Source organism: Morone saxatilis, unplaced genomic scaffold (assembly GCF_004916995.1).
Source record: "Morone saxatilis isolate NCDOM2014 unplaced genomic scaffold, NCSU_SB_2.0 Contig24, whole genome shotgun sequence".
NCBI lineage: Eukaryota > Metazoa > Chordata > Actinopteri > Moronidae > Morone > Morone saxatilis.
This window is the reverse complement of record NW_023339807.1, coordinates 263455-264119: the sequence shown is the minus strand read 5'-3', so window position 1 is coordinate 264119 and position 665 is coordinate 263455. Positions and strand designations below refer to the sequence as shown.

Here is a 665-nt window from a genome sequence, read left to right as displayed (position 1 = left end):
CCGCTCTGCCTCTGAGCCACAATAGTACTTGCTTTTGCCCAAAGTAGGTGATTTAAATGACCTAAAAATAATAGATATTAAAGTGGCACTTCAGGGATTTAGTATTGCATTTCCTTTTTAAAATAGTGGCAGAGGTACAGAGACATGCCGCAGTAACAAGCTTGTAGAGTGGATAAGATAAACTTGATGAAAAGAAGTGTCAACAAACTGGAGGCAAAAAGAAAAGACTGCAAAGCCACTAGCACTGGTAGTTCCATCCAAATGATATACTGTAATAACACTAACAGTATCAATTCAACTGAAAGAGCTATACGTTGTTTGCATTTGGTTTCATTTGCAACCTACAACAAATACGTGAAAAAAAATGGATTGAAGCTTCACTTTCAAATATTTGGCACGGCCGTTTTCCTGTTCTCCCCATTTGGAAAATATGGCAGGAATAAAGCAGCATTGTATCTTTCATTCAGAAAGGCTAGGAAGGAAAAACAGTAGTGCTTCCATGGTGGTTTGTTTTGTAGTTGTAGCTGTAGTTAGTACAAATTATTCCCAAAAACAATTAGAAGACACTGTAAATTCTATAAGTAATATTAATTTTAGAAATCTATTCCATTTTAAGACCTGGCGACCTTAAGACCTTTAAGAGGGGCAGCAGTAGCTCAGTCTGT

At 36.8% G+C, this 665-nt stretch overlaps 1 protein-coding gene across 1 annotated transcript in view; it reads right to left on the bottom strand.

Annotated features, from left to right (window-relative positions):
• The window catches only part of cnih4 (cornichon family AMPA receptor auxiliary protein 4), a gene marked incomplete at its 5' end in the record, with an annotated part of 6552 nt that overhangs the window by 3059 nt on the left and 2828 nt on the right, over positions 1-665 (bottom strand).